The sequence below is a fragment of the Lutjanus erythropterus genome, chromosome 8 (genome assembly GCF_056507025.1).
Source record: "Lutjanus erythropterus isolate fLutEry1 chromosome 8, fLutEry1.hap2, whole genome shotgun sequence".
Lineage (NCBI taxonomy): Eukaryota > Metazoa > Chordata > Actinopteri > Lutjaniformes > Lutjanidae > Lutjanus > Lutjanus erythropterus.
In genome coordinates this window covers 34,557,830-34,579,110 of record NC_139324.1, presented here as the reverse complement: position 1 = coordinate 34,579,110, position 21,281 = coordinate 34,557,830, and positions in this window count along the sequence as shown.

Sequence of the window (21,281 nt, the reverse complement as noted above, 5' to 3'; positions counted from 1 at the left end):
CCAGTACTGGTCAAAGATCTGCCGTTTCTCAGCCTACATTGTGTAAGTCACGTCTGCTTTGTTTTAAATCATCTACGCAGACATACATTAGATATGTACAGACATGAACATGAACCTAGCTAGCCGGTAGCTCCGTGCACAGGTCAGCAGGGCAAAAAAAAAAGGGAAATAGCTGGAAAATGGGTCTCACCTGTGAATGTGCTGGAGGATTTTCATTTTTTTTTTGTCCCAGTACAGTTTCTGTGACTGGTAGGTAGATTAGGAATTGGCCTGACAATCAGACTGAAATTGCATTTTGTTTAATTTCATTCATTCAGCCTGATCTTGTGTTCATGTCAGCTAACTTTTTACTCTGTGTATGCCTTCATATCCATATAAATGTTAAATTAATGTGTTGTATGAGCATTGCTGGGGTTAAGGTTTGCCCAGAAAATGAAAATTAGGCTTCAGGAGCGATCATGGTTTGGGTGAGTGCTTTGTCAAAACTTGGGAACATTGGTCATCAAGGTTAATATAATAACCACGTGGTTAAGGTTAGGGAATTACCACCTTCAGGGTAAAAAGGAACCCACATTGAAACCAATAGTAATCTCTTAGGATGGGTCCCACGTTTTAATTCATCAACCCCGACCTATACATTTCCACTGAAAAGTACCTGGAACCTTAACTTACAGGAAATTTTTTCAAGGAACTAAAAGTTTCCTTCAGGCCGTTGTGTGTCAAAATGATCTATGAAAAAGTGATGCCTGTCTTTACACACTATTTCTGCATGTGACGATACAACAATGCCACAGTATTATTATTGTTTGTTTTATTTTATTTAACCTTTACTTAACTCGGTAGAAAACAGTTGAGATAAAATCTGTTTTTCAATGCTGACGTGGACAAGAAGGCAGCAAAGTTATGCAGTGATGGACAGGCGGTTTGCCATTTCCAAGTCCTGCTGGGTTTCAGCACCGCAAGCCCCACTCCCGTGTACCACTGTATCTACTATCCACCGAGTGGGCACTGTCTGAGGGATAAAATAAGGTCCCCGGAACTTAATTTGGTCCCTGCAGTGAAAAACAATGCGGCCCTACAAAGGTTCCTGCTCTCTGGTGATAGTTCCTGCGGTGGAAGCACGGCTGTCACCCAACTTTACACTCAAGGACTATTTTACAGTTTTGGTGCATTCACTTAAATGCCTCGTGTTTTTCTTGGGGGAAAAAAATCTCCTGTTGCTATTTTTCATAAATGTAGGTAATGTAACCAGCTACATCTGTAGGATGATAACACCCACATTCTTACTTCTGCCTACTAAGACTGTTTTCTGCTGTCCAAACTGCCATTTCTGAGCTCAGTGATGTTATTAAAACACTTAACTAATGGGACAGCTGACTCTCGTGGCTTGAACCAGCTTTCTCAGCTATTGAGAAACTGCAAGACCAGCAGCTGTGAACAGTGCACAACTTGTCACTTTATGATATATAACTGCCGTCTTCCACATTAAACAAATAGAGAAGTGATTCGCTACAGCTAAGCATGCTCCATCTCCTGATCAAGACGCACTGAGAAGTTCAGAACAGCCACTAAACGGACCTGGAGGTTAAATTGTTTTGGTTAACCAGGGCGAGAATAAACTTTGAATCTCAAATGCAATATGTGTGACTGATTTTTCCTTCTAGTTTTTGTTAAAGCTTTTGTGGCATACTGTAGATGATTGTATCGCGTGAACATGCGTGTCTCAGAATTGCCTGTAAGGTCATGGACAAAATATTGTCATAGTATCATATTTACCCACAGGCTCCCAGCCCTACATGTCTGTATCAGCACGTCTCCTCGGGCCGAGCAAAGTGATCCAGCGGAGAAGATTGTTTGTTAATACCACTGACCCTGTTATGCCTGCTGCCGCTGCAATACCTCATTGAGATGCACACTTTGCAAGGTAAACAGCGTTTTAAAGGATCCTAAATGAGGTAATCCAAACGCAGCCTCTCCTCCTCTTGCCCCAGGCAGGGTTTTGAATGCGAGAACTGTTACACACCCTCTTTTATGTTAATCTGCTCCTCTGGCTGCCAAATAAGAACCACATGTCTGGCAGAAAGTGCTCCAGAGTGCACTGACAGACTGGTCTTTCATGGCGTGGATGCTGCAGGACCTGGCAGAGACGCCATCAAACCGACTGAAAGGGCGAGGCAGACGATCTTAGTCGGAGAGATCTTCCAAGATATTGATAGATGTGTTTATTTAATAAATTTGACATTTGGCAATCTTGTTTAAGAGGGACGCCAGCCTTGTGAAGATCAAGATATATCTGTGAGAACTCACAGAGAGCCGCTTCTTTCTCCCCGTTACCTCACTCTCACAACCTCACACAGGCACTTACTCACACTGCCTCCCTCTGATTTTCTGCCTTGTTGAATCAAAAGCAACACACCTACACTTCGATGTCATGCGCTTTGTTAATGTCCAAACAAAGTCTACTGAAGGAGTGTGAGTGAGTTGCCCCTGCCTGGACAGTGGGAGTATTATTCCAATATCACCACATATCATGTTGAAGATGGAGAAAACATGGAGGGAAAAATGGCGACTGTGAAACGCAGACAAAATACTACATCGTATGTTGTGCGCTTGATGCGCCTTCTTGTTGATCCACAGTGGGTCGTCTTGTGACTTTTTGGATAAGCAAGCAAAACTGTAACCTAAAAAGTTGTTTATCAACCTCCTTTATTCAACACTCTACATGACATTAGATAATCACAAAAAACATCCCACCACAACTGCAACAACAACAAAAAACACTGCAACATACGACAGAACCTTGCTCTATTCATAGACAATCAAAAACAAGTAACTTCTATGGAGATATAAAATACAGATGTCTCATAATAAAGTTACTGCCGCGGCCACGGTGTATTATAAATCAAGATCAAAATGTCCTTACAGAAAAGCCTCCAGGCGCTCTCAAAGTTTCTAGGTTTCAAAGTAATTCCATTTATTTTTGTTTTTGCCAGTGAGCATACATACAATAACATGATACTACAGATAGAAGTTTGGAAAATGCACAGGGAAACATTTAAATGAGGGATAATAAATAAGGGGAGTCATAAATATTGTTTTATGTTAGCTGGCGCATTTATTAAAAAAAATCAAGTCACAACATACACTGGTTGTTAACTGATGAGACAAAGTGAAAGGAGTGGTTTGGTTAACAGGTTTCATGTCTTGTTTTTGAGTTGTATAATTCCACACAGAGCAATGCAAAAGAATGGGTACAAATAAAGTCCCTAAACCGACGCAAACCCCAAAACTAAACCGTGATGGAAGCAGAGTGATAGAAACAGAGCGCAGCTGACGTGCTGCAGCAGCAGAGAGCACTGACGGAGCGCACAAAGCAGGTGACGCTCGCTTGGTTGCTTGCGCTTGTTTTTTTGCCACTGACTGAATCAGATTGTTAATTTAAATGTCTGACAACTTTATGGAAAAGATCACGACATGAGAGACCTTTTTCTAACGAGAAAGATGATGTTTCATCTAACCAGAAGCAGCTGTTTTATTGCTCTTGCAAAACTCACCACACCCCTTTCGTAAATCATCATCGTCAACTTCATTCAAACTCAACAGAGACAAAACAAAACTCCCCGAAAACATTCTAGTTAGTCTTTCCACTGTTCCAATAATCGGAAATTCTGTAAATTAATCCTTAATTCACAACATGACGGGGCGCAGAGCGTGTGGGGCAGGTGATGCCTGACAGCAGCAGGAGAGACGCCCCACAATGATTTTAACTATGAGCATGTAGAGACTTTTACTTTCTCTGACGGTGAGAAAATCTGATGTTTTCACATCAAAGATGACAAAGAAAGGCTTTAAAATGTGAGTCTTTCTGGTAACATTCTCCGTAGGCTGATAGAAGAGTTCACAGCCCTGACGTGAACTGACAGCCCTCTGACTCTGACTCTTTGGCCGTTTTCAATAAATCCACCTCTCTCCTTGTCCCTCCATTTCACTTTGTCTCTCATCACTTTTACACGAACAAGCTCTTCCTTCTGGTCAGAGCATCGATTTGCCGTCCACCACTCCGGTGAGACGCAGCCTTGTTCGAGCAGCTATAAGCTCCCAGATGTGTTATTTTAATTAAATCTATGGTGTAGTTTACTTCTTTGACAGCCCTCCTTCTCTAAGTTATCCATCTTGCCCTCGAATCGGAGTGATATTCACTCTGTGTAATTGAAAGATTTCTCTGGAACTGCTCCAGGCTTTAATGTGTCTGGTATTTGCAGCTCGGGGCTGTTTGCCTATTTCTTTTGCACTTCTAATACATTAGCCATCTTGTTCTGATTGAACGCAGCAATAGATCTTTCAAAAGGCCAAACAATTGGCCATTATAGTTATTGTTTCCTTGAATGCTGCACACTCACTGTGTGTGCTTCACGACTAAAAAGTGAAAATAAAGCTGTTTTATCTTGTGTGTGTTGTGTAAGTGATACATTAATAGCAGATAGTTTAAATAACTGTTTTACAGGTAAGACTGTACAATTTGTTTCTACTTTTATTCTTTTTTCTTCATTGAATAGATTATGAGTTCTTAATCTATTAACTTTATCTCTACAAACTTCTTATCCTTGTAAACTTTTGCAAATTCTTACAGCCAATCGCTATCTGGATTGTGAACCGTGTCAAACAGAAGTATGAAAAATTCCTTTCCAGGTAATTATGAGACATTTATACAGTCTCCTATATCTCAGTTAAAACAGCATCTAACCACTCAGTGATGCATGAAGGAGGGCAACGCAGCGCAACCTGATCCCTACTGTAGGTTTACTTAACCAGCACTATAAGCACGGTGCAATTATACCTATTTTCAAGTGATAATACCATCTGTAACGCTCATACAGGCTCACTGTTTCCTCAGTGCTCACCTCACCTAAAATTATTACCAGACCAAATCGACAAATTCAAGGAAGAAAGGCAATACTGTTTGTTTAGCCCGTGACCAACCGTGGCCAAGTCTATGTGCAACGAGCGTAGAGCCACATGAGAAAGGAGTGGGAGCTAATGGAGAAAGGGATCGCCGATGTGAGAGGGCAGCGGTGGACTGAGTGTGTACATGTGTAACCCATTTCACAGAGCAGCGGCATGGGAAATATCTACCTTACTCTCAGCTCCTATTTCCATAAGATTAATTCAGGGAGAAATAATAACAAAACTGCAGCACTTGTTAATTGGGTCATATTTCAACACTTACCCAAACCCGTCCATTAATGATATTAAAAACACACAAGAGTGAAATGTTTTTGCTTATAACTAGCCAAGGTAGGGACTTCCCCATGCGCACAAAAAAAAAAAAAAAAGAACCTTGGGGGTGAAAAAAAAAATTGTCTTGGGTCCAAAACAACCTGCTCGAGCTTTGCACAAGCCTAAATCCAGCCCACGGTGAAGTCTGAAAAAGTCTTTACATCTTTGTGGGAATGTACAGTAGAAGGTGGAGTGGATCACTTGCTCATTTCCTCTTCCTGTTTCTTTTTTCTTCAGGTGTGTGTGTGTGTGTGTGTGTGTGTGTGTGTATGTGTGTGTGTCAGGCTATGTCCCCGTCTGAGCCTGGGCAGTGGTCATTAACAACGGAGGGCGTTATTGAATGGCTCAGTGGTCATTTCCCTTCCTAATACAGGCATTTACCACTTGAGCCTTTAATTTCCACTCCTTAGTCAAATATACAGTCACTGACACACACACTCTCATACACACACAGAAAAGCATCTACCTTTTTGTTAATCTTACAGAAAATGGACTCATACAGTGAATACTTGATCCACCCATGCATTATACACAATGAGCCAATCACTAAGCTGATTATTTCTTTTCTTTTATTTCTTTTATTATATTCATTATTTCCTGTTTCCTGTTCTTAGATATACTATACTAGGCTCATCTATGTTGAGGAGAAGACCACATTTTGAAGATGGTTAAAAAAGATGTTGCTGGGGAACCTGTAAAAACTACACATATTCATGTCTTAGTTAATGTTAACAAAATGTTAACTCAATCATCAATCATTGGCTAGCTAGCGAGCTAGTGTTTTGCTAGCGTTAACTAACTTAAGATGTGACCTTATATGTTCCCTTTACAGGAAAAGGTGAAACAGAGGTGCCAAGTTTGCTCAACTCTCATTAGAGCACAGAGCAAAAAGAGGCAGGGGATAATTCTGCTGTATATTAAATTTACACTCATATATTCCATCTCTGTATTAGTTTGCATTGCCTGTGGCGGAGTCCACCATTCCCACAGAAAATACAGGTTGTGTGCACATGCATAAGGGATTCACAGGAAACAACTGGATGAGCGTCATCTGTCATCAAAGCCTATACATTTTGCTCAAGCGGGGATTAAAATGCTGTCCTAGCATGGGGCTACTGTACCGTACTTGTTATGCTGGGGCTAAGTTTAGAGTTCTGGAATCCAGGGGTCAGCCCCATCTGAAGCCCCCTTGCACAAACAACAGCCCTAAACTCCCATTAGCCATGCAAATCCAATCTGTGAGTGTTGATTGTCTAAAGAAGAGAAAGATGCTGGAAGTCTTAACCGGATCCAGCTCAGCCTTCACCCTTTCTTTGCCTCTCTTTCTTTCTTCCTCCCCCCCCCCGTATTGCTCATCGCGTACATCGTGAGTGTCTCTGTGCATGTCTTCCGTCACTGTAGCCTGGTTTAACCGGAGACATTGTCCGGGCTCCATAAGTAATTTCTCTCCCTGCCACAGTCACACAATGCCCCCGTACCAACAACTGTGTTACGGCTGCTCAACTGTACAGGTCCTGGTATGCCAGCACAGATTGAGACCATGCTACAGGAATTAGGCACACACACACACACACACACACACACACACACACACACACACACAACAACGAGTGGCACATGCATGCACACAAGATGCACACATATACACACACAAAGAAAAGCCCACTCTTACTGCCAAGTGAATCGTCGGATTTGCATCTCATTTCACCGGTGTGTGTGCATTAGTTTTAGTGTGTGTGATTTTTTTTTATAGCCCTTTGAATACCTTGGTGGCACACAAAGGCTTTCTCTCTCTCTCTCTGTGGAAAGGCCTGTACCACTGCAATAGGGAACAGATTTAGATGCGCAGTGACAGCTTAATAAACTGGATGTCTTTGAATGCCTCCATCTGCAGGGGGAGGTGTCTGGGTGGCTCGGGGAGCTGCTCAAGATGCATCAATAGGAGGAGGATCTTTCTCTGGTGGTGCTAAGGCCTGCACAAAGCCCACAGTGGCTGACCTACAAAATGGTGGTCAAGATGGGGCTTTATGTTTAAGGCCTGAAAGGGAGGAGAGGTCTGATTAGTAGGTTAGGGAGAGTTCAGTGGCTCTGTAAGGCTCTGGAAGACCTGCCGACGGGGGTTTGAATAGGCCTGGTGGCATGGTAAACAGCCTGAATAGGAATCCAAGGCGAGGGGAGTGAAGCAATAGCGCTAGGTGGGAGGAGAAACGCTTGTCTGGGTTCAGGGAGCCCTCACAGGAGCTGTGTAGAGGGCACTGGCCCTCAGTCTAGGACCCATTGAGGCTGGTGCTCTGCAAAAACGGGGCTCCATGGCATGGTGTTAAACCAATCCCACTTCACAGCTAACCTCCCATTTATTCATCATCAAAGCAGGAGAAGAGCTCATGACCATAAGGGCCGTGGTGCAAACTCAGATAAGTTGCGAATCTTTCTTTTATTACAGTAAGTACTTACAACACCTCCATATCAACTCTGGACACCTTGTCTCCATATTTTACATCTATCCTGCACGTGGTTAAGGCTCATTTATGGCCCCCTTTACGCATGAAAATAGATACTTCTGTTTCAAATGATGTCCCCGTCACTGCCCACGTACTTCCATGCATCCTGTACAGCCCGACCCCACCAGAAAACCAAGTGTGTTAGTCGAATGTGCAAGCAGCTTCTTCTTCTTTTTTTTAATATAATTTTTTTGGCTTTTGCCTTTATTTTTGATAGCTGAAGATATGACAGGAAAGGGCATAGAGAGAGAGGATGATACGCAGCAAATGGGCCACAGGCGGGAGTCAAACCAGCGGCCGCTGCAGAGGACTAACAGCCTCAGTACACGGGGCACACGCTCTACCAACTGAGCTACAGGGGCGCAACCAAGTAGCTTATTCTGACTGATATGTCTGTTTATTTTTCGGAGGCGTAGCAAGTATGACAAGAGTGTGAAAGTCTGCATATGGAGGAGGTGGGATGGATGGTGCAAACAAACACAGGACTTTCACCAAGGAAACCTAGGGTTTTGAAAAGTAAAAGTACACTTACTTAAAGTTTTGAGTAACTTAAGTTTTGTTACGGACGTGACTTCTGTCACTTCCATCACATGACATACATATCGTAGTTATTTTATCTCAAACCACAATCAAGTCTTTTTTGTGCCTAAACCAAACTGCAACTGTTTTACAACGTAAACCACATGTAATGTGAGTTATGTCATGTGACTTATGTACCATTTGTTAGCTATGCGTATCGCTTTCGTTTTGGGAGCAATTAGCAATCGACCTATTCTGTCGTGCAGGTATGAGGACGTGTTGGTCCTATATGTTGGCATGACTGTTGCAGCAATACATCCACTAGATGGCACCACTCAGAGTCAAAGATTACCCCAAAGAACAAGAGGACCACGAAGACAAGTCAAACGTTTCTGACAACAACAAACTTGGCGATGCTGGACAAAGTTGTAATACTGTACTTCTTGAGAAAAGAGCAGAAGTGAAGGCAGTGCTATAGATGGAGAAATCTTTTCACTAATTCACGACAAAGCCCATTTCCAGTACTTTTGGATTGTCAAAACTTCTTTATTGTGTCCTCTGGTTGTCTCCCTTGAACTACAGTCCTACACTGTCCCCACAACTTCACTGTGAAAACAAAAAGTTGATAAAACTCAAAACCTCAAGGCAACTTACTTCAAAAGATTGACTTTTGAGACCAAGTTAAATTTGAAAAAGTTTTACCAACCAATAATGATTTGTTGAAATAATTTACTATTATACTTTAGATAAACTTGAGTTTTAGAAAAAAACAAAACAAAATTAAGCATATAAAAATGTTGAGTGAACTCATTGCAGTGAAAGTGAATAATAGTTAATAATTTAATATTATTAAATGCAACCCTTTAATTTTCAAGCACCCAGGTAATGACAAAACAGGTTTACAATTCACTGCTGAAGAAGATCTCAAAGATTCAGATCTATTTAAAGAAGAAATGTAAGTTTGATTTTGATTCAAAACTCAGAAATCTAGTAAATGCAGCTGCCTTGAAATGAGTTTTCTCAACTTTTCTTTTCACAATGTGCTGGTGATACTGCTATATTTCATCCCTACATACATCCCTATCTGTAAGCTTTTAAAAAATGTGCACAAATATCAACGAAATGAACGCAGACTACGGACAGAAGGCTCCGTCCGTATAAATATCTAATGTTAAGCATAAATGAGCGTTTACAGTGATAACCAAATATGGACAAAACAGAAACCCAACCAAAAAACATGAACGGCCTTTATAAGCCGTTCAAACTATTATTTGGTGCCGACCAATTGCCAAATTCTCCTGAATTAAACCGTTTTTTTCTTTTTTTCAGCCTTCTCTCTCTCTTAAACACGCTTTTATTCCTCCATCTGCCTACAGTTCATCAGCAACTGTACACTTCTCTGGTTTTTGTTTTTGCCATTGTCCAACAAAAATTGGTTTGGGACTCTCTGGGGTCCCATTTGAGTCCTATGCGATGTAGTGTTTTCTTCTCTTTCATTAAATTCAAAATAGGACCCATCCCAGGAGGAGAGAAGGAGGGTAGAGGGAGGGAGACAGAAAGGCTGCTTCCAACTATTGTGCTCAGCCACAGATGTAAGTGGAGATCTCTCCGTCTCTCTGTCTGTCAAGCATTGTGATAGTGGGAGGGTCAGACTTGTTGTAAAGCTTCTTTATTATTGGGATAATTATGAGTAGCAGACATGTGGTTGTTCTCTCTACAGTCGCCCCATTCATTTGCTTTCTTTACTCATTTTAATCCAACGCGGAAAAACAGAAGTGATCATTCACTGACTGCGGTGCAGTCTAACCAGTCCTGCTGTACTTCATCCATGCGGGTCTGTATCCACTCTAACTGCTTTAGCCAGAGATCCATCCATCCTCTTTCCCCGTCCCAGGGCCATTCATGGAGTTCAGCACCAGTCCTCCCAGCTCAATCAGAGTGAATTAGGTGAGCTGGAATGGGGATTGCGCAGTACCTTCTGCTGTGCTCCGGTGTCCAGCAATTATGCTAATGCTAAGCGGTGGCCCTGTATGCGTAGCCCTGGGGCAGAGCAAGTGGACCACTCCCCATTCAGGCGCTTAACCCCAATCTAATGCTCCATTAGTGCCTCAATACTATAGCTCTCAGTTTGAATGCTAACTGGACGCTTTTTTTTTTTTCTGCAGACAGGCCATAAGCGCACGCAAAAGTCTGTTAGTAATCCACTCACTTAGTCTCAACATGTGTTTGTGTGAATGGGTTTCCATGAGAGGAGAATGAACAATAGTATGGTGACCATTCACATGTTAGTTCTATGCAAATGAAGGAGATCTGAATGGAAACTTCAAATGTGGGCTTGATTTTTCTCATACGTTGTCAGCCCTCAAAATTAAGTATGTCTGCTGCCCTGAGGACAATATAAATAACACCCTGGACACAAAGATATGGTGTCTGGGACAATTCTGAGACAACAGAGACAGTTTTCAAATTTCCTAGCACGTTGTTTCCGAACTGTCCATTTATCTGAACGAAAAATGTAAATGTAAAGATACCTACATCTTTTTGTCCTGTGTGTGTGTGTGCGGGCTGCTTGTGTGTTTGGTTTTGTAAGTAAGCTGGTCTGTGAGTTTGGTGAGAATAAAGCTGTCTGTTCTGCATTATAGGCATCATGCCCCTCTGTCTCTTCTTTGTTGTTCGAGGGAGCACGGTTAGCTTCTCGCTCTGGAACAACTGAATCAGTCAAAACACTTGAATGCCACAGAGCTTTATAGGAAAAAATAACTCCTAGTGATCTGCTGCCTTCAATACAGAACATCCATTATTCAAGTGAAATCGTATCCACGCTGCCTGTGTATTAGCATTGTCATGAATCTAATATCTGAGCCCGCGCGGACATCTCCTAATGAGTCTGTCTGGGCCTGTTTTCCCATAATATACTTGGATGCTACCTAACACTGTGACAACACCAGTCTGGAGCCTTAGCTTTTTTTTTCTCTGCAGAGCGAGACAGAGTGGAAACCGTTATTAAATTCCAACAGAGATTCTCATTCTGAGCCAGACTTAGCTCATTAAATTAAAATGACGAGGATCTTTGTTTGCTGCAACAACAGAAGAGCCTGCTAATTGCCTTTTTGATATGAGGAGCTCTCGACTCCAAAATAAATCAATCCAACTTTTTAAATAAGCCACAGGAGCTGGGAGGCACTGATTTTGAACACAGTGTGTGAACCTGCACACACCTAGAAGAGTAAATTGATTGTTAATGTTGAGCTTGAAACAAAAACGAGCTTAGTGTCTTTTGCAGGCTGAGCCTGGTGCAGAGGGGGCGCAGGGGAGGTGACTGCCCCCTTGTGCCCCTGTGAATGAAAAAAATGAAAAAAGTGCCCTCTAGTGTGCCTTTCCAGTGGACAAAATATGGTAAAGTGCCCTCTGTCATGTTTTGATTGAGAAAGGCACCCTAAAGTGCCCTGTAGGGTGTCCTTTTAGTGGACAAAACATGGTTAAGTGCCCTCTAGGTTGTGTTTCTAGTGGATAAATTGTGATAAAATGCCCTCTAGGATGCCTGAGTAGACAAAAGTGAGAAAGTGCCCACTCGGGTGCCTTTCCAGCTGATAAAAAAGGCCGAGTGTTCGCCAGGTTGCCTTTCTAGTGGACAAAATGTGCTAAAGTGCCCTCTAGGGTAACTTGGTGGACAAAATGTGATAAAGTGCCACTTAGTGTGCCTTTCAAGTGGACAGAAAGTGGTCATGTGACCTCTCGGGTGCCTTTCTAGTGGACAAAACTTGGTCAAGTGCACTCTAGTGTGCTTTTCCTGATGTCAAACTGTGGCCAGGAGCCTTAGTGGACAAAATCCACTGAAGTGCTTTTATTCTGAGAAAAAGTGACGAAGTGCCCTCTAGTGCGCCCTCCAGTGGAAGCCACATAATAAAACAACTTTAATCTAGTGGTGACCCACCACACACAGCTGGTGCCCTTACTGTTTTTTTTTTGCCCCTGGCCCATAGCACAGCCTGAGTCCGCCACTGCATATCTGCAGGGTTCCCATGAAAGGTTCTCACAAGTACAAGTGATAATATTCTGAAAAAAATGTTGACCCTTCCACACTAGAAGAAGGCTAAAAGATAATACTTGACATTACACTGGTGGAATATGTAAGTCTGATCAAGCCTGTTAAAAGCCTCATCCCTGCATGGCCTTCCTCGTTTGTTTTGGACGAACCCAAGTTCACTGTGGTTAAGCTGAACCCGCTAGCCCACATCTCTTGGCTCACAGAGCGCTCCTGAGTGTGTGAGTGTGCGCGTGTGTGTGTGCGTGTGTGCGTGCAAACAGGATTTATCTTGCATGTCGTACACAAGGCTGTGGTGACTGGCAATCTGGATGACCACAGTGGGAAACTAAGCCTCACAATATAGAGTAAACTCTCTCTCTGTACACACACACACACACACACACACACACACACACACACACACACACACACACACACACACACACACACAAAAAAGACAGTGAGAGAAAGATGCTAGAAAATCCTATTTGCTTTGTACTTGGACATGGTATTCTCGACCCACACAAACACACTGCTAAAAACACTAAGCCAAGGCCTTCTTGTTCCATCATACACACATTGTAACATACACACATAGTAACATAGACACAAGGCCACACTATGTCGGGTCATGTTCAACAGCTCTTAACCATTGTGATTACATGGTTAGCTCCACTAATTGTGAGGAGTAAATGTGAGAACATTCAAGCAGATGAGGTGTACAGGTGTACTTTATTACCTTCTAATTGTATTTCCATGTATTATGTTATTTATATAGTATTTATATTCATATTCACATTATGAAACATAAAGGTTATACCTGTTTCCAGTGGCAGACTCAGGCTATCTGAGTGGCAGGGGCAAAAAATAAAAAATAAAGACGGCACCAGCTGTGTGCAGTGGGGCACCACCGTGCCTAAAGTTGTGATGCAGTTTGTGTTGTTTTGTCTACTGGATGGGAGGCACTTTATCACATTGTCTTGCACACTGGTCCCAATTCGGGACACTTTCTCTGCCCATTTCTCCCTATCTGATGTAATGATGGTGAAAAACAGGATGCGTTTCTTCAATTTGCTATTCTAACTGCCTGAAGAATCATATGCGCATGATTAACTATTTCCTAATTATCTATTTTCTTTTTGTGGGATGAATTTTGCACTCACATCTTTGTTCAGGAAGCTTAGACTTATGCAGGGCACAGAATGCTGTAGATAATATCAACCCTATAATAGCCCAACCCAGTATCAGGAGTGACAATTGATTGTGTGATCCCATGTAGCAGCAGGATAACATAACTGTGATAAGCCTTGTGGGTTTTTTTTTCGTTCCCCCACATTGCCCCAAACGCAAGCACTTACTTATATGCACACACACATACTGACACACACAACCACGCCAAACAATTGCTATGTCACCATGAAGAGGCTCACCATCCTGCAAAACAAGTTAGAACCTGTACTTAAGTCAAATGACTATAATAGTCACAACAGTTCGTACACGACTGACAAGGTTTAATTTCCTACTTGAAATAATGAGCCCAACTCATGATTGAAAAGTTAGACAACAGAGCTGTGATAAAAAGCTGCAGAACAGGAGAAAAAAACTTGCACTGTACTCTGTGTGCCGCTGCTGTGATGTCTGTTAGTCACTCAAACATACCTTTGCGTAGTGTTGATGGTATAACAAATAATTTAATTAAGACAAGAAAGAAAACGCTCTGGCTTGTTTCTTTCTTAAAACCAATCACCAATGTCTCGGGCGGCGCTAAGCCCAGGATGCAGTGCAGCATCCTTGCAAAATAGTGTCAGGCAAACCCCTGGCTTTAAAATGACTACATCACTGCAAAAGAAAAGGTAACAGCTGCTAACTCCCAGGTGCTACTTAACTATTTCCAGCAGGTAGGAAATATTAGGTTGCTATCTTGGAGGTTGTTGTTGTTTCCCAGGGACAAAGTCAACAGTGACTCCAGACATGACATTTATTTATTGTTATTTAACAACAAAAGCGCTTTTAGTTACTAAACTTAGCCAAAATCACAATATTTCCTTACCTTAACCAAGCAATTTCAACGCAGGAGTCTGGTCTAGAACCCTGGACTGAAGTCCTGTACTTTGTACACCCAAACACATCCTTGCAAATCTGTATTTTTTAGATCAACTCCTTGTGATTATGAAAACAATTTAGTAATATATAATGCAATTTGCAGAAGACAGAGTGGAGTCTGCCATGTCTCTCAACCAATTCACAGCAGGAATTAATGATATTATTCACATATTCTGACAGATTGATCATCCAAAGAAAACGCAGTCTGATCTCGGCATTCGCTGATTTATATCACACAAGCTATTTTTTTTTTCCATTTCAAGAATCCACTCAAAACTCACTTGACTGATGGAAATACACTCTGCATCTCTACACTCTCACATTTTTATTTCTCAGATTAAATCCATGCCATGTTTATAAGAGCAGCTCAAATCAACAGTCATCAATTACTACTTCAGTCCTCTGTCTCCTCGCTCGCCTTTCAGTCAGCTATCTCACACGCACACTCGCTCTTTCAGAGGGTTTTTGGCCAACGCAAGCAGAAACGCACCTCTCCACAAGGACAAAGTAGTTGTTTTCCACCCTTTCCTGCTCCAGTCAGCAGCAAAAAATTAATATTCTCTCACGTCAGTCCGCACTTGAGGAACATGTGAGAGCAGAGGGGTGTATTTATAGAGACTGCTTTGACATGCAACCTTTTCTTTCAGTTCCTTCGTAGTTCACTCTACGCATATAGCTCTCCCATTGTCTTTAAATCCAGCTCTGTCTCAGATGATGCAGGGCTGCTCAATATACCCGAATTCAGTTTCCAATAACAAATTCATCTGAACGTAAAGCATTTCAAAGAGGTGATGTCTCTCTAATGTAATCATATAGATTTCTGCAAATTTAACATCCATTTGGACAATTGTGCGCTTATGATTTTAACAAGGACATGAGATTTTAAATACAGATGACACTAATGCACATGAGGCAATAAATACACACAGCTCAATGAGACAATTAAGGTAAAGCCTGTAGCCCGACTGCTGCAATCTGCATCAAAAATAATACTATTTCTCACAGTCATTGCTCAGTCATTTGGAGACACTGATAAGATAAGCACATTTTTAGCGACTTAGACATTCCGAGAATATGATTATCTCCGATGTAAGTTGTGAATAAACATGAATCCACGGCTTTTTAAATTCCAGAGCTTGCCTGGGATTCAACACTTTTTTTTTTTTTTTGTAGTTTTCTTAAGTATCAAAGTAATCCAGCGCCAGCTGTCGGCACATACACGGGTACATTGCAAAACGCAAACTGTAATAGCTGATTCAGCATATTTTAATGGTTCCATTCTGCCAAAATGTAAAAAAAAAAAACATGGGCTGAAAAAAATGGGCTAAAGTTGTAGGCCACAGCATAACGAACGGCCGGAGTTTGGACCGGAGTGAAAAAATTCACCCTTTAACCCAGAGGTGTCAAACTCTATTTCATCCTGGGACAATTCAGCATTATGATTGCCCTCAAAGGGCCAGTTTTAATTGTAAGACCATATAAATGTGTCTGCTCTCTATCATATTACATAACTGCCTCTGCATTCGATTAGTGTTGGTTTTTATAATAACTTAATAATTGTGAGGTAGCTATTTCAGTATAAGTCTAGGACGAATAATAGCAAGCACACACTGAAGTTCATTCATACAACTGTTACACAACTCATTTTAAAAAGTGAATATAGAAAGTAGCATGAGTAAGAAAGTCAAAATAAGAATAAGGGCTGTTTCAGTTTGTGTAGCCTACGAGCAAGTTTTGAAATTCAAAATGTTCATCTGCTTAAAAATAAAATGACGGCATTTTGCGAGGCGGCTGCTGTTAACACTGAAGCAACTATGATAGTGAGATGTATCTAGTGTAGGAACAGCTAGACGCCGTCAGTGCGTGGACAACAGATATGGCATGCTTTCTGAGACATTAATTTTATGGACACCATATTTCTCTAACACAGCATTGAATGGTATTGTGCTGTATTCTTTGCAAGCTCTCGTTGGCCACATACAATGAGGCTCCAGGCTGGATTTGACCTGCTGGCATTGAGTTTAACAAGTTTTAACCAAACAATAAATAAATAAATACTACATTTTTTGAGCAATCCATAGCAACATTAAACATCCACATTTACACCCTCCAAAGAATTATTGCATCTCTATTTTGCAAAAGTTTCAGCATAATTATTTACCAAAAAGAAGGGAGACAGAAAATAGTTATATATGACAAATATTAATTTATTTTTATTTTTCTTGTTTTGTTTGACTGAGGCTCAGAATGTGCTGATAATGGAAGAAGGGTAATAACTCTGGGGAGCGTTAGGGGGACACAGTTGTCTCGACGGTGTCAGATTTTGTAAAACCCTAAAAAAAATCAGGTGGTCACCAAAGTCCGTTGGACTCAGAAGCCATGAATGTGTGCACCAAATTCCATGGCAACCCATCCAGTAGATGTGCAGATATTTCATTCTGAACCAAAGTGGTAAACTGACCGACCAACTAGATGACAGACCAATATTTCAAACCATCCAGCCACATCCCTTACATGGCTACTCAGGGGATATACAAGAACTGGCCCTTTTCTCTCAGGCCTCTGGGTGGGTGCGTCTGTGCGTTTGATTGACAATAAAGCAAAGCATGAGCCCTAGTCGAGGCACCGAGAGACAAAGTAAACAAACCAGCGCTGTTAACTTTAACCTGCAATTTAATTTTGTTGGACTTTAAACAAATTAAAAATGTTATAGCAGCTCAAGTTAAAACCACCGCCACAACAAAGCCAGAGTTGGTCAACCTTTGGCAGAGACATTGGGGACCATAATTTTACAAGAGCACATGGCCTAAGCTGCTGCTGATGTTAGCCAGGAGCACAATGTTTTGCCTTTTTAAGGCCTGTGTTGGTTGATTGTAGTTTGGTGAATAATATTAAAGCATCTGAAGAAATTACTGATGTGCGGTTATTCTGGTGAGGGCAGAGTAAAACTCTATATGCACTCTTTTATTTTTTATTGCAGCCCCTCCTGTGAATTTTCAAATAATACACGACTTAAGCGTGACTTATGACTCCGTTCCATCTCAGGAGACAAATTATTTACTTAGCTGTAACTACCATGATATGTTACCAACTTATAAAATATATTGTGAAAAATAAACTGAACTGTTACTCAGTCTAACAATAAACCCAGTCTCATGAGGATGAATGAGACTGTAGAGCTGAACGGTGGCTTGTGCTGGGGAATGTAAATGGAATGTAGTTACGTCTAAAAAAGAAAGAGGAGAAAAAAGAAAAGAAAGATTTACGCAGGAAGCACACAACTGTTGGGGGCAATTTGCATGTATTGTTCACTCCTCAAAGTAAATCATGTCCGCTCTGCCCTTGCCTTGGTCCTTACAGCCTATATGGAGATGGAGACACAGAGGAGCAAAGAAAACATTTCTCTTTCTCCGTTTCTTACCCTCCATTTATTCCTCCCCTCCCTGGTTCTTACAAAGGATGGGACAATTACAAATGTCACGCTGACAGGTGGGAACTATCCATCACTCCATTAGGGCTCTGGTTTGTGGGATTTGCAGCCGCCCAGTTCACAGCGCCGCTAAAGTGTGGGTGGGCTAAACAAGCAGCACAATTAGTGCAACTCATTGATGGCAAGGACCACAGAGGAGAACAAATGCAGATGTGTAGTCAAGAACCACTTGCAAGACAGTGCTTTCTTTAATGTTTGATTGGGGAAAATAGAAGTAAAATTACAGATTTAAAATATAGATTATGTGATTATAAATGCAGTCAATTGAAGCAATAAATTCCTCAGTGTGTAATATACTGACCAAGAAAATCTGTTGTTCTTCCTCTATCCAATGACGTCACAGTGATTGCTTGGATTTGAGGTCTCCACCTCTAGAGACATAAATTGCATAAATTGTTGTAGTTATTGTAACTCCAAACGTGGTCGTATCCTGAACCTACCCAAATAGTTTTTGTGCCTAGATCTACCCAAACTGCAATCTTTTCACAGCGTTAACCAGCTGTTATTAAAGGCTTTCTGTCAGATACTAAAGGGTACCTTTCGCTTCAGAGCAGGCTCCAGTGGGCGGTGCCAAATCATCAGTGTGTGAGAAGTTGAGCTGAGAACATGGACATGGGCATTAGAGGCTTCCACGCAATGCATTCTGGTACATGGTGACACTGCTGGTACGGCTCCGCGAGCAGGAGAACTCAACATTCTACAAATGTAGCACAGTAAAAACGTGTTGCTTCAATTAACCACATTTACCATCAACACTGACAGGACATCCACGTGAAAAGTACAAAATTTCCCCTTTAACTTGCGTAGGTTTGGGCCGCCCTCAGAAGCATTTCATCTCCGAACATGACATGAAATGCATGCATTATTTTTTTAATCATCAGTCCATTTTAACACTCTCACTTTCAACAGTTCACATAATAAATTACTCATGTCTGCAGGTTAGGAATTACAACTTGGATTCATGGCAACTAGTGGCACTGCATGAGTGTTCAGGTGGAGGATTAGGCAGTTTAATGTGGACGTGAAATGGAAAAAAAAAACACCATGGAAAAAAAGCTGTAATGAGAGAGGATGTTTCATGAAACTCTTTGTTGGACCTTGGGACAGATAAGGTGATCTGCTTTATCTGAAAACGGATTAATTTGGTGCTCAAGGAACTTAATGTTAACAATCACAAATATGTTCATGGATTTTCCTGTATGTATTCCCTCTAACATAATGCTGGCACCCTAAATTGGCACTCAGTCATCAAAACTTTGACAACCCCTGATCTAGACTGTTGAGGAATCAGACAGGTTGTGAACAAAACACAAGCCTATCCATGTTATCTACTACTTTATTTGGAAGGGAAATTAAGTGCAGCTGTAATGTTGGCAGTCATTTCTAAATACACAGGAGAACTGTGTGTGTATGTGCCAATGGCAAAGCATCAGAGGACGTAGATGCACCCAGGCTCAGAGCCTGGGCAGGCAGTTTGTGTACAGTACAAAAGACAATGCAGTAAAACTAAGAAACTCAATATTATAGGTACAAAATCTGTCTTGCATGCAATTTAAAGAATGTACTTACTCTTGGTTCATGACAGCCAATACAGATCAAATTGACTGGCAGACATCTACGATTTAAAAGGACAATCCTGCCCTGATCTATCACTCCCACTTAATTCCCAGCGCTCCACTCCTCTCATATGAGGGTTGAGAGCGATTGGTACTGGAGGTCACAATGGTCTGATTAAAACCAGGCGACGAGAAAGGGCCCACTGATGAAAGCTAAATGGCTCCGGGTGATGGAGTGAGCAAAACAAACAGCAAGAGATGGTCAACTAACTGAGCGCTAATGAAACTCTCTATGGTCATGGTCGTTAGGACAAGGAACGGTTGAGGTCTGCTGGAAAAAACGCTTCAATATGCATAATTTCTGATTTATAAACTGTCAGGTAAATTTACACAAATCTGCATATGTACACACATACAGTACACACGTCCCAGTAGTGGTGTTTGGTTGTTGTCATTTACCTTGTTTGGAAAGTGCTGAGCTTTGTCCAGCTCATCTTCTCCGTTTGTGTGTTCACGTGTCGACTTACTTATTATAACACCCCCCCACAACTGCTCTAAGGATCGAATACTGAGTCCTGAAACAACGTTTGGTGCTATGACTGACAGAGAACATGATGAGGAACTGTGCAGATACTAAACATCTCCACAGTCTGTGTGTTCGGCCTTGACAATGAAAAATGCTTCATGAAAAAACAAAGTGTCTCACAGAATGTTAACACTGAACATGTGTTTGCTGTCCAAATATAATACACTCATTCAGTGACATGCTGGGAATAAACACTTTAACACTAATAGTGCTTTCATGCCTTATAAATCTCCTCAGGTCACCGAGGTCATTCAAATGTGAATAAGATTCATCATAAGAGCCTGAAGACAAAGGCTGCGGCGGCTGACGCGCCAAGCATTACTGATGGGTGCAGTCAGAAGCATTCTCTGCTGCAGCTATATAGCTTGGTCACGGCTTGGTCAGTAATCTGGATGCATCGCCATTTTGGAGTTACTGGGATGTAAACAACACAGCAGGTTACATGCTCAATATTCAGTTCAAGTCTTCGGTCCAAGTCAGTTAAGTCTCAGGATGCCTTAACATATTGAGCACTGTCCTGAATTACCTCGTTTTTTGTCAGACCCAAAATGAAGACCTTAAATGCTGCAAAGGTTTCATGGCGTGTGGACGGTGAAAGGCTCAGAATCAGCTTATGAGGTTGTGAATATCACAAAAGAGGGGCGTTTACATGAACTCTTCTCATGAACACACTAAACAGAGCCGATTAGAAGGAAGCAAACAGAAACAGTTGTGATTTCAGATGTGTTGTTTACTGTCAGTGCTGCACAACATAGCCAGCCTGGCAGTTGGTGAAATAGCCACGAAATGTAATCAATAGATTTGTGCACATGGACATTAACTGTCCACTTCTTGGGACAGTCATTCTCATTCTGTGGTTAGGTAGGCATTAATATACAGGCAATTTCCAGTAGCGCATTCAAAAAAATTGATTGCTGAGAAACAATTCAGCTGATGGTTTCAGTTTGGTTAGGTTTAGTCAACAAAAATACTTGGCTATATTTAGAAAAAGATCATGACTTGGGTTTAAATAACTACTCCACAGGGTAACAAAACCCCGGTCTCCTGGGTGAAAGTCCTGTGTTTACAACAACCATACACCCAGTTCTCCTTCCTGATGTGCTGACTGTCCCAAAAAATGGACAATTAGTGTCCAATTCCCTGTGGCATGTTCCCTATCTAAATAAAGGGTCTAATGTTTTAGCATGTCATCAACTGCACAGTGTGTAAAACCCTCTGAGAT